The sequence below is a fragment of the Octodon degus genome, unplaced genomic scaffold (assembly GCF_000260255.1).
Source record: "Octodon degus isolate 3935 unplaced genomic scaffold, OctDeg1.0 scaffold00003, whole genome shotgun sequence".
NCBI lineage: Eukaryota > Metazoa > Chordata > Mammalia > Rodentia > Octodontidae > Octodon > Octodon degus.
In genome coordinates, this window is record NW_004524579.1 from 21372019 (window position 1) to 21385452 (window position 13434).

A 13434-nucleotide genomic window follows, 5' to 3' on the forward strand; every position below is an offset into this window, starting at 1 on the left:
AATACCCCAGTAAAGTAATATTATTTATAGTCATTAGATAAATGAGTTGGAGGTTAGATAATCATTCTTGTCTTGGATCATACAAATGCATATAACATAGACTCCCATGACTGAATGTAAGAGTATACTGGGACTCTTTTTACTTTTTTCTAAAACTTAAAGCAGGAAGAATTAGTACTGCTTGCTGAGATTTCTAGATATCTGGGTTGAGTACCAAACAAGTAGCTGAACCACCATTCCTTCTGTGTAGACAGTGTGTTCAAGATAGAAGTTGAGTGTTATTAATATAAGAAAAAGAAGCCAAAGCTGCTGAGAGATATATGTGAAGGAAAGTCCAGAAAAGAGAAGCATTTAAGTTATGCATATAAACCAGATTCTTTCAAACAACCTTTTTGTTTTGTTTTTTTAATTTTATTTATTTGTGTGGGGGGGGCAGCTCAGCCCACCAGGGGGCGGGGCTGGCTGGCATGTGGTGCTGGGGGATTGAACTGCGGTCCCTGTGCTTTGCTAAGCTTGTTCTAAGTAGGTGCTTTAGACCACTGAGCCATCTCACCAGCCCCCAACAGACCTTTTTCTTGAAGAATGAATTTCCCAAACCATGATATTTCTGGCTTCTCCATTGGACCACTTCATGCATATCAAAAAGCATGACTATTTTCTATCCCTCTCATTCTTTAGATATTTGTCTCTATAACTAGTCCAAGCATTGATTCAGGTATTAGTAATATAATTAAAGAGAGAAAATGTATTTACCTTAGATTTCTACAAGACAACCAATATTTAATTGTGTTTAAGGACCAATTATATAATTTGTAGGCCTGGAACTTATCACTAAAGAGGTTTCAGTCCAATGATGATGCAGGATTATGAAATACTCACTGATATTAAGGAATCTGAGTTAAGAAAGTAACAATATACATTGATATGTACTGCATGCCTACATACTACATGCCAAGTTAAAAGTATTATCAAAGTAAGTAGAATTAGTAATGGGAAAAATCCACATACATTTTAGCCTTGTGAAAAAGTTACATAGTAGAAATGGCATTATAGTATTGAACACTACAGGCTGTTATTATGTCTAAAACACACAAGCCACAAGTGTTCCAGAAAGGTGGACTATCATCCATTCCTTTCTTTTCCAGCCACAAAAAGAATGAATTGCAAGAAAATATGACATGTATTTTCACAGACGTTGTAAAAGAGGAATCACACATATACTTATTTAACTCATTTTAGTGACAGCTGGCTTGTGACACGCATCCTGTCCCCATTATATGTCTCAATATTAGAGTTAAGAACAGCTAGCTTCCTGACTGTGAACAATTTCTCCACTTTAAGCATTCTTTAAATTCATTGTCAGGGAAATAAGGTGGCTGTTGTGCTGTGTTTGGATGTAGGCTTTGCCATGAGCAACTCCTTTCCTGGTGAAGAATCCCCATTTGAGCAAGCAAAGAAGGTGATGACCATGTTTGTCCAGCGACAGGTGTTTGCAGAGAACAAGGATGAGATTACTTTAGTCCTGTTTGGTACAGACAGCACCGACAATCCCCTTGTGGCTGGGGACTAGTATCAGAACGTCACAGAACACTGACACCTGATGTTGCCTGACATTGATTTGCTGGAGGACATTGAAAGCAGGATTCAGTCTGGTTCTCAACAAGCTGACTTTCTGGATGCACTGATCATGTGCATGGGAGTGACTCAACGTGAAACTGTGGGAAAGCAGTTTGAGAAGATGCATACTAAAGTATTCACCATCCTCAGCATCCCATTCAGCAAAGATCAGCTGGATGTTATAATTCACAACTTAAAGAAATTCAAAATCTCCCTACAATTATTTTTGCCTTTCCCAGTTGGCTAGCCAGATGGAACAGGAGACAGAGGAGATGGCACCTTGCCCTTGCATGTCCATGGCTCTCTTTTCTTCAAAAAGGAATCACTGAGCAACAAAAAAGGTGTACAAATCATGAGGAAGGTGATGCTGTCTTTAGAAGGAGCTGATGGGAAGGATAAAATTTATTGCTTCAGTGAGAGTCGGAGACAACTGTGTATCTCTCAGAAAACTGAGACACATTCCATGCTCTGGCCCTGCCTACTGACCATTGGCTCCAATTTTTCTATAAAAATTGTAGCCTGTAAATTCATTCTAGAGAAGAAAGTTAAAAAGACTTGGACAGTTGTGGATGCATGAACCCTGAAGAAAAGATATACAGAAAGAAACAGTTCACTGTTGAAATGATGATGATGAGATTGAAGTTTGCCAAAGAAGACACTCTTCAAGGGTTCCACTAGGGCAGTGATATTGTTCCTTTCTCTAAAGTGGATGAGGAGCAAATGAAATACAAATCACAGGGGAAGTGCTTTTCTGTCTTGGAATTTTGTAGATCTTCTCAGGTCCAGAGAAAATTCTTTATGGGAAATCAAGTTTTAAAGGTCGCCTTTCTTCCCTGATTCATGCTTTGGATGAGTTAGATGTGGTGGCCATGGTTTGATATACCTATGACAGAAGAGCTAATTCCCAAATTGGTGTGGCTTTTCCTTTTATCAAGGAAACTTATGGGTGTTTAGTGTATGTGTAACTGCCTTTCATGGAAGACTTGCAGCATGACATGTTTTCATCCCTGGGAAATACTAAGAAATGCACTTACACAGATGCCCAGTTGAATGCTCTTGATGCTCTCATCAACTCCATAAAGAAAGATGCAGAAGACACAATCAAAGACTTGTTTCCAACTACCAAAATCCAGAATCCTGAATTTCAGAGATTATTTTAGTGTCTGATGCATAGAGCTTTGCATCCCCAGGAATCTCTGCCCCCACTCCAGCAGCATATTTTGAATATGTCGGATCTCCCATTTGAGGTGACAACAAAATGTAAGATTCCTCTATCTAAAATAAAGACCCTTTTCCCTCTGACTGAAGCTGTGAAGAGAAAGGAACAAGTAACTGCTCAGGATATTTTCCAAGATAACCATAAAGAGGGACCACCATTAAAAAAACACAAAACTGAGGAAGGGGAAGCCCACTTCAGTGTCTCCAGCATGGCAGAAGACAATGTCACTAAGGCTGGAAGTGTGGCTCCTACTGAAAACTTCCATGCACTAGTGAGACAGAAGAATGCCAGCTGTGAGGAAGCAAGTCACCAGCTAATAAACTGCATCAAACAGTTTTTGGAGGGGCTAGGGAGATGGAATGAGCGCTTCCCTGACAAGCACAAGGCCTGAGTTCAATCCCCAGTTCTTATAAAAAAACAAAACAAAACAGTTTTTAGAAACAAAAGAAACACCCTATTTTATGAAAAGTTTGGACTACATCAAAGCCTTCTGGGAAGAAGCCATTAAGTTTTCAGAGAACAGTGCTTTAACAGTTTCCGGCAAGCCCTTCAAGAGAAAGTGGAAATTAAACAATTAAATCATTTCTGGGAAATTATTGTCCAAGATGGAATTACTCTGATCACCAAATATAAGCCTCTGGAAGCTCTATCACACCCAAGAAAGCCAAGAAGTTTCTGGATTCCAGTGAAAAACCAGATAAAGTTACAGCAGTTATCTTGGAAGAAAGAGGTGATGTGGAAGATTTACTGGGTATCATGTAGGTCATGATCATGTGGCAGATCAGAGTTGCTATTTGTCTGGTGCTGGAAGCACCAATAAAAAAACCTAGAGGAGGCCGTCCCAAGAGCCAGAGCTATGGAGATCATCCCAGCGAGTTACTCTGAAGAGAATCACTCTGAGACTCCGAGGGAGTGAAAGCACATATGTTTAGACTCTATATAAATTTATAAAGTCATTTTTATTTTCTGAAAGAAAAAATTCTTTATCAGACATAGATTTGATGATTGACTATATACACGTGCCATGTGAAGTAGCTATGCAATAAATAATTAAAGCAGGCTTTGTATTTATTAGCCCACGAAGACATTTTAAAATAGAAGGGGATTTTTGGTAGAAAAATGCAAATCAGAAATCAGTGTCAGGGACCAGGGATGTAGCTCTAAGTAGTATTCAAGAGGCCTTGGGTGCAATTCATATAAAAGTAAAGAGGAGAGAAGGGTAGAGAGAGAGCAAGAGAGAGAGACAGAGAGACAGACAGAGAGAGAGAGACAGACAGACAGAGAGAGAGAGAGAGAGAGAGACAGAGAGAGAGAGAGAGAGAGAGACAGAGACAGAGAGACAGAGAGACAGAGAGACAGAGAGAGACAGAGAGAGAGAAGAAATCAGTATCAAGAGATGAAACAAAATGGTAATGTCAGAATATGGAAGTCACCCTCAATGAAAGGATATCTTGAAGTAAAAGTCTTTAGTGAGATAAATGATGTTAGATGTTTGTTTTCTGTCCAACATGGTAGTTCTCAAAAGATGTTGAGTATGTTCTTCAATGAAGGACCCAGCTCTGGTGTTAAGCAGGAACAGTATGATAATGACAGCTAAAGCTAAATGGAAACTGTTGGTAAGGAAGAAGCAGCACAATGTATGTAACTTGAAAAATGCTGTTTTCTGGCTGCAACCTCAACTCCAAATTTTTGCACCCTTGACTGTTGTTAAATTCTTTAAGACAAAAGTAACCCCTACATTAAAGAAACAAGGTTTAAGGAAGATAATCAGAAATCAACTTATTTCACCTACCCCACCACTCTTTCCTGTCTTTAAATCTGTCTGGGACAACAGGAGCTGCATTGCTAATTCTTATATTCTACAAACTGTTTATTCATTGCTTCTAGCAATACAAAGTAATCCTAATTTGTAGCTAAAATTTCCAATCCAATAATGCTGCTAGCTGACTTTATTTATTTTTTATTAATTTTATTGAGAAACAAATAGCAATGAGACAGTTTCAAATCAGGCTAGTAGGACAGTTACAATAATTAATACATTGCATACTGTTGTCTTCTTAGTAGTTATTCATAGTAAAACATACCACCCTGCTCCCTGTACTTCTGGAGATTTGAAGCCTACAGCCAGGGGAGCTGATATCATTAGTGCCTTTAGTTTCTCCAAGAATCTGTTCAAATTCCTTCCACGTGGATCCAAATAAGGGGCAGGTACACCAATATATCTCTCTGAATCATTATCAAATTATCAACCCCTAACCCTTTTCTATCATTGTGTGCATGTGGATGAGAGCTAAAAATTGTACGTCTAATTGTTTTATTTGACAATCTGCATCTCTCTGACACTTAACAAATATCCATTGAAACTATTTGTGTTAGTCTTATATTAGATCAAAGTATCTAAGAGAAATGAGACAAAATTCTTATTTGACGTGGGAGTATTATCATGAAATAAAACAAAAACTTCACTGGAGAACCATTAATAGCAGGAATAGTTAGGGAGTTTCCATAAAAGATATGCTATATTTTTGTAACTTAAAGAGAGATGAATTTCTTATAGGTATAAGTGAAAGAGAAATTTCTATAATTACTGACAGAGGATAAATATAATCAATTTGTCAAACTATAAGAGAGCCAGCTTTTTTAGTAAAAGTTATGTGCTTGACCTGTGCAATATGGAAATCATTTTCATTGGCACATTTTTATTATATCCCCGCACCCTTCCAGTGATCTTTCAGTTGTAAGAATATAGACACTGGAGTGCCCATATGCCCTTTGGGGCTGCCTAGTATTGGAAATCAGTCCCTTGGAGAACAGATATGTTTCCCCAGCTCCTGGCAGGTAAACCACAGGAACTTCATTGAAACACCATCAAGTACATATTTTCCTAGAGACTTTAATTGGGCATCAAAAAAACAAAGGCACAGGGAGTAAAGAGAATACCTCTAGCAGTGGTGACGACATTCATCCCCTGGCAACTAGGCCAGGGACAACCTATAATTAGGCCCAGTGCTGTAGGTCAGATTTTTTTTTTTCCTGTCACATCTTTGCGGATGTATTCTGGTACACTCTATTTAACTATTTAGGCTTCTTCACATTTTCTGAGATTGACTATTAAGCCTTTCCAATTATTCCTGGAGTTTTCCAGTATCCTTTCAAGATCTTACTCTAATTAATTGAAGCAAATTTTGTCTGTGTTATTTCCAATCAACAACCTTGGCGAATAAAAGTGTCTTTTATTTCTTGCTCCCTCTTGTTGACATAGTAAGTATTCAATTGTTGAACCGCATTGCATTGCATTGAAAGGTTTGTTGCCAAATTCCGAAAGCCTTTAAGTTTTGAAAAGGACTTTAAGTCCTTTTATTTTATTTTATTTCTCAAGAGAAATGCCATTGAGTAACACTTTTGTTGGGGTTATCAGTATTCCCTTCAAAATTCTCACCTATTTCTGTGGGTTAATAAGTGTCTCTACACAAATAATGCTCCGATCTCTATCTACGTATGTTTTGGTGTTTTCCAGCACCAAAGGAATAACAACTCCGATCTGCCATGTGTCCATCACCTACATCATGTCCAGGAAATCTTCCACATCACCTCCTTCTTCCAAGACAGCTGCTGTGTCTTTATCTGGTTTTTCACGGGAATCCAGAAACTTCTGGATAGAGACAAAGTAGATTTGTCTTGGCTTTCTTATTTTTCTTGCTTCATGACAACATCCAAAGCCTTAAAATCACCTTTGACTCCTTTCCCTCCTTTTGATTCCTTATTAAGATCAACTACACAGTAATTTAGTATTATGAATTTTGGGGTTGATCTCTGAATCTCCTTGATTTTATTACTCTTGTTATACTCTTATTCAATTTAATAAGTCTGTATCACACTGAGACTTGGTGGGAAGTGAAGATCTAGAAAGAAAAATATTTAGAAAGAAACATTAGGCTGCTTTTGCAGATCTTTGTAAAAGGTTTGGGTCTGAGCACTACAATGGAGAACTTGAATTTCAAGGATGACCCCGAAAAAAATAATTTTGATAGAGCAGCAGTAATGACCATGAGGTTCTTAAAACTATAAAGAGTTGAAAGAGCATGGTATAAAAGTTGGGATTAAAAATACAGGCAGTCTCTTGAAAATATTGAGAGAAATCAGTGATTGAAAGGAGCAATAGATTTGTGGTGAGGAGGTACCTATGTAGTGATCATGAGACATGAAAACTGGAGCCCCACTGCTGGGATTCACATCCTAGCACCATTACTCCCTACCATGATTATCGGCTCACAAAGTTTACCAACCTGTGCCTCAATCTCTACATTTCCAATGGGGTTAATTTTAGTAATCTCAGTGAAGATTAAATGAGTTAGTACAGACAAAGCACTTCTGAGAAAGTCAGAATGAAAGAAAAGCAGCTCAGATAGCATATGTATAATTTCAGGGTGAAAATGAGGATGTGAGAAACACATAGTGTTGTGGACTGCATTTGGTGCTCTGCCCTGACAGAGACAGTGGGTAGATTTTCCAAGTGCTGCACTGAAGATAAAAGATTTTTTTGTAAACTTCACTGAGATACTTAGCAATCACTTTGGTATCAACTGAGTGAAAAAGATTTAGCTGGTAATTTCACTCCTAGACTACCATTCTTTTCAACCTTTAGGTTCTTCTCCATCCATAAATCAATAGGTATACCAATTCACAAGGACACAGACATGAGCTGTTGTGATTTGTTCCTTGTCCCTTTTTGTCAAAAGTGTAAAGCAGAGTGCATAGTAAAAAAAGGAAAGAATAAGGAATAAGTTGTATGTAAACATTTGCACGGTTTAATATTCTAGAAGAGACTACATGACATTTTTGTTTAAAACCGATGGGCCTTCTCTCATTGTGGTTTGGAAACATTTACACACCCCAGATAGGTATGTAAATTGGAGAATTACATCATATTATACACAGATGACCATTTTGTCTGCTCGGGGGCTATCAGATTTTACCCTTCCCACGAAGAAAAGGTGCCAAGGAACTTCTGCAAAATGAAGAGATCATTGGCTTTAAAAGTGAGAATGCAGTTCTCCCTCTCTTTCATTCCTATCCCATGAGTTAGACTCAAGCCATATGCTGGTCCTGGGATCAATACTTCCAAATGTCAGTGCTTCGCAGGCCAACACTCGCTGCTCATTGTTCTGGACAGGGTGGCTACTGAAATGGCAATGCTTCTGGGTGGAATTCAGAAAACACTACAAACAATGACTTCTGAATGGACCAACTGATAACCTCTTACAGAGCTCTGGCATCTGTCTATCTCATTTCCTTCTAATAATAATTCCTCTGCTGAAGAGATATAAAGTTCATAAACCCCATCTTATAAATAAGTTCATTGAGGTTCAGAAATCCTTAAAATCTCCCCATTTATGCTTTAAAACAGCCTCTATACACTGTTAATTTCTACTTCTACAAAGTAATACAAAGCAAGAAAATTCACCAACTACTAACAAATCTTAATAACTTACACAGTTATGGATTGAAATTTAATAACATTTATATTTGCAAAATTTATCCCAATAACTGGCATGAGATACCCACTCAGTTTAGATACTAAGCATCTAAATATGTCAAAACCAAATCATATGCTTCTTTGCGGTGTTCTTGTACTTCTCAGCCAAGTAACAGGCTCAAATTTACTGTATTTTTTTAAATAAAAGGGCTGCCAAAGAAAACACTGACCCAAATAAATATGTAATTTTATTTCAAAAATATATGAATTATTTGACTATGTCTGAAACTACTATTTCTCTAAGGATAGGTGTAGAACATAGATTATATTCTCTTTTAGAAATTTCTTCAAGAGCAGGAATTGCTTTATCCATCTTTTTCTGTATCTCAATATATTGCACAAATTTCTTCAAATATTTAGGACAAAAAAGGTCCTAGGAGACATTCAAAATTGTGAACACTAGGGTTGGGGAGATAGCTCAGCAGGCTAATTACCTGCTTAGGAACGCTCAGGGACCTGGTTCTATCCCTGGTCACGCGTGCCATGCAGGCCCCGCCCCTACGTGTGCTGAGCAGGCAACTGAGTCTGGGTATGATGGAGCATGTCTGCAATCCCAGCTCGGGGGAGGCTGAAAACCAGAAGATCACTGCGAGTTCGAGCTGTATAGCAAGACTCTGTATCAAATAAATAAGTAAAAGATTCTAAAAAATAAAAATAAACAAAATTATAAATACTATTTCTTAATGACATAGAACTCAAGCAAATCATAATAATTTCTGGACAAGGCAGACATGATTTCATGCTGAAAGCTATAGAGAATATAAGATTTTTAGACAAAGTAATTTATTTCTGTATGATTACTTATTAATTAAATTATGTTAATAAATACATAAGATAAAAATAGGTACAGATGTAGCTTTTGAAAGCTATAAGACTTCAGGAAAAGAAATACATTTGGTATAAGTGTTAGGTTTTTTAGGGCTGGAGTTATAGCTCAGTGGAATAGCACCTGCAAGGCAAGCACAAGGCCCAGAGTTTAATTCCTGGTAAAAAAAAAAAAAAAAAAAAAAAAAAAATCAAGTCTTTAAAAAGTTAGTTTAGAGATGCACCAAGAGGGATGTTCCATGTAAGTTGTTCAATTTAATCTATGTTCCCTGTCATCCATCAGCACCCTGGAGGACCCATGCTCTGAGAGGTGACAAGTCTGATTTTATTTGATCTTAGATGGGACAGTTTTGCAAATCATAACTTTATAACCACATTTCTTTTTTAGTGGTGAATTTTGGGTGTTATATAAATCCCTCAAAAACATTACCACCTAAATCTAATCATCAAGATATAAAAATAAAAAGAAATAATTGGTAAGGTTTAATGCCTAACAACAGCAAATGTTAGAAAGTTTTTAGGGAGGCAACACTGACAAATTGTCCAAGTAAAACTGGACACCCAAAAATCTCTCTAAGCCATGTCATCTGGACACAAATAAAACTTCTATCCTCCAATCAATACATGCATATAAATGCTCCAAAGTCAACTTAAGTTTTCTAATTTTATGGGAGGTAGAAAACAATATCCATTTTCTAATTTTATGGGAGGTAGAAAACAATATCCATTTTCTAATTTTATGGGAGGTAGAAAACAATATCCATTATGAAGCTAATGATCCTTATTAGAAAACTCTCTCTCTCTCTCTCTCTCTCTCTCTCTCTCTCTCTCTCTGTGTGTGTGTGTGTGTGTGTCACCCCCCCCACCCAATTTACCCAAAGTGAGGCTACCAGTTCAGTCATTTTCCAAAGAGATCTTTGCATCCATATCTTTTCTCCTTTTCTTCTTTTAGCTACTTGTTAATATTCAATTAACTCTGCTAGAAAGCAATGTTTGGGTATATTTGAAATATTTATAACAAATACAACAGCACTGTAGATATTGATAATTCATTCATAGCCATGACATTAAAAATAATTATCAACAAAATATTAATTAGAGAAGTCTGACTGCTCAGTGATCTAAGATATTTAAGGGAAATGGACATACACGCACCCAAAGCTGTTGGCACCCATTATGATTTATGTCTAGATGTCCCCCAAACCCCTCCTGGAGTCATAGGATGGCTTCTAGAGGCTGTGATTAATTCATGATCCAATGTTGAGATTATGGGTGTGAATGCTACGTCCAGCCTGGGGCAGATAACCTGAATGCAATGTGAGGAAGTGAGAGAGGCTTGCTGTCTGATGCCTGCCACTGTGCCTCCCTTTTTATTCTTGCTCTCTGCTGTTTTCTGCCACCATGAACTACTGCCCTCTGCCACGTGCCACTCTGCCTTGGAGCCAGCTGAGTATGGACTGAAACCTCCACAAACTGTGAGCTAAATAAGCCTTTCCTTCCTAAATTTTAGGTGTGGGGTATTTTTGTCTCAGCAACAACAGAAAAGTAACTAAGATGGCACCCTATCCTTTCTCAATTCTCTTTGTCCTAGAAGCTTAGCATTTGGCACTTAGCCTTCCACTTGACTTTAGAGCTGAGAAACAGAAAGAAATTCACTGTCCTAAACATCCTTTACCCCTCCCCTCCCCTATCTGAGCTTAGCTTTCAAAGGCTAACACAAAAGCCATATTATATGTCATCAGCTCCATGGCCCAAAAGTACCTGACTGGAACTGGGAGCTTGTCCAGTCCAGACAGAAGGAAAATATTACCCTCCTATTTAACAAGGCTGTGCTGAAGGATTAATCATTAAGTAAACAGCAACAAGCCAGGAGGTTTGCAGAAGGGACAGAGCCCCACCCCATGTTCTCAACTTTTCTGGGATTCAGGACGGAAATTATTACAGAAATAGTTTGGAAAGGTCTCCATTAACAACCACCTTTCAGGACAAGATAGAACAACACATAAAACAGCAAGTGTGATCCAGCCAACAGGGGAGCTCATTGTCAAAGCCCTCCAGAGGGTATAAGTTCCTTTTGTCTCCCAGCAGACATCCAAGTGCAAGATTGATAAAACCTGGAACATACTTTCAAACTGGCCATGTGTTGCTGTGTGGCTTCAAGCAAGTCACTTAACCTTTTTGATCCTTGGCTTTCTCAAATTAAAAGTGGATTATGTTGCCGTTATTGTCAGGTATCCTGTAACTATTCACACATGGAAAATAAAAGTCCTGCCACATGTCCTTACTGTGAGGACATATCCAAATAAATGCTGCCTTTCTTAAGAAAAACTACTTCTGTAATCTGAGCCAGGTGACCTGAGGCATTTGTCTGCACCAAATAGAACATATGCCTCCTCTTAGGAGCTGGAAAAGGCATTGCTTTCATGAATGGCCTCACCTTGGAGCTGCAACGTGCCTGGGCTAGTCTGTGCAACTAGACGGTGTTGAAAAGATATAGACATCTCAGGAAGCGTGTTACTGCACAAGTGATTCCCTATGTTTACAAAGTTGAATAATCATCTTTATCTGCAATTGATTTACTCTGTGCTCTCTTTTATATTTACCCATTCATTTGTACTGATAAAAATATTTACTACAAATCTAAAATGTGCTGAGCTCATTACTTAATGCCATATAGAAGAGACACAATCTTTGAATTTATGGCTTATTACGATATTTTAGCTAGGAACATGGCACAAGTAAACTATGCAGGGCAAAATATAAAACAGAAATTTGGAGGGAGAACTGAAAGCTACACATCCAAGGCAGCCAGAGCAGAACAGCTGTTTGGTATGCTGTCTCCTGAGGCCAAGGGGATCTGGGTGTTCAGGAAGTGAAAGCCTGCTTGGTGTTCATACTTGATATCATGTCAGGGGCCTGGCTTTCAAAAAGCATCACTTGGGACACCAATGTAAGTGTTGCAGAGTACTGAGACATTTGCAGTGTGACTTGGAACCAGAAGAGACCCAGAATATCAAAAGAAAATGTGTACAACAAAAGCAAGGCCAAAGGTGTCACAATACCTGATGTAAAATTACACTGCAAAGCTATTGTGATATAAAAAAGCAGCATGTTAATGCTGAAAAAACAGACCCACAGTTAAGCAGAAACAAATAGAAGATGCAGAAAGAACTCTAGATGTATTCAACCACATTATCTTTGACAGAAGAGCCAAATGCCGTTACTGGAGGATAGTCTCTTTAATAAATGGAGCTGGAAAACCTGGCTTTCCACATGCCAAAGACTAAAGTGAGACTACTGTCTATCATTATTTGCTATGCTAAAATCAATATGGCTCAAATATCTGAATATTAAAACAGAAATATTAAATATGCTGAAAGACAAAATAGGTAATACTCTTGAAGACACTGGTGTAGGCAAAGCCTTTGTGAAAAAAAAAATCCCCATCACAGAAGCTACCACAAAGAATCAATAACTGCACTCTCATTTTATTAAAAAGCTTTTTACCAGCAAAATAAATCATCACCAGAACAAAACAACAACTCACAGGTGGGAAAATAAATTTGCCAGCTGTTCCTTAGACAAAGGACTAATATCTAGAATATATAAGGAACTAAAAATAATCCCAAATTTAAAGACCAACCCAAAACTGGGCATCTGAAATGAATGGATAACGAAGAAGTGAAAATGAAAACTAAATGTATACAAAATGTTTGATATCATTGGCCACTCTAGAGGTACATATTAAAACAATGTTGTAGACCCAGTCCTAGCCCAAGTCCAGTGACTGTGTGGAAAGCTTCCTGCTACTCTGCGCCAGCGGGACCAGTCCCAGCCCAGGCGCAGCGTGAGCAGGAACATCTCCCACACCCTCGGGCCGACCCCCCACCAATCCACTTTAACTCCCCCACCCCTCCCGCAAAGTAGAAATTTCTGCCGAGTTCCAGGAACCCCCAGACCCAATCCTAGAACAGGTCCACAGCGGAAAGGAGCTCAGCACAGCAGCCAGACCTAAGCCAGACGCAGCTGGATAATGCCAAACTCTGTAGAGCTCCACCTGAACTTCAGTACATGTGAAGGTTATAACTACACCAAAGATCTACAACAAAGGGCAGAAGACAGTGCTACACAAAATGATGAGAAGGAACAAAATGCAACCTCAGAACCCAAGCCCACCCATAACAAGCGCAAAGGACACTAACACAGAACAAACTGGAAATCACACAGCTGAAAGCAA

The 13434-nt window shown here is 38.4% G+C and overlaps 1 pseudogene; it reads left to right on the forward strand.

Annotated features, from left to right (window-relative positions):
- Nucleotides 1-1362: 1362 nt before the first annotated feature.
- Nucleotides 1363-3598, forward strand: LOC101593105 (annotated as a pseudogene).
- The last annotated feature ends 9836 nt before the right edge of the window (nt 3599-13434 follow it).